Below are 260 nucleotides of genomic sequence, written 5' to 3' on the forward strand. Positions count from 1 at the left end.
TACATATATACATATATACACACATATATACATATATACACACATATTTACATATATACACACATATTTACATATATACACACATATTTACATATATACATATATATATACATATATACATATATACACACATATATACATATATATACATATATATACATATATACACATATATACATATATACATATATACACATATATACATATATACACATATATATACATATATACACATATATATATACATATATACACATATA

General features: G+C 16.2%; 1 protein-coding gene across 1 annotated transcript in view; it reads right to left on the reverse strand.

The window, feature by feature from the left end:
• Positions 1–260, reverse strand: part of igf1rb (insulin-like growth factor 1b receptor) — a 24,636-nt gene that overhangs the window by 22,735 nt on the left and 1,641 nt on the right. The gene's annotated exons all lie outside the window — the stretch shown is intronic.

Source organism: Nematolebias whitei, chromosome 2, assembly GCF_014905685.2.
Source record: "Nematolebias whitei isolate Nwh7 chromosome 2, NemWhi1, whole genome shotgun sequence".
Lineage (NCBI taxonomy): Eukaryota > Metazoa > Chordata > Actinopteri > Cyprinodontiformes > Rivulidae > Nematolebias > Nematolebias whitei.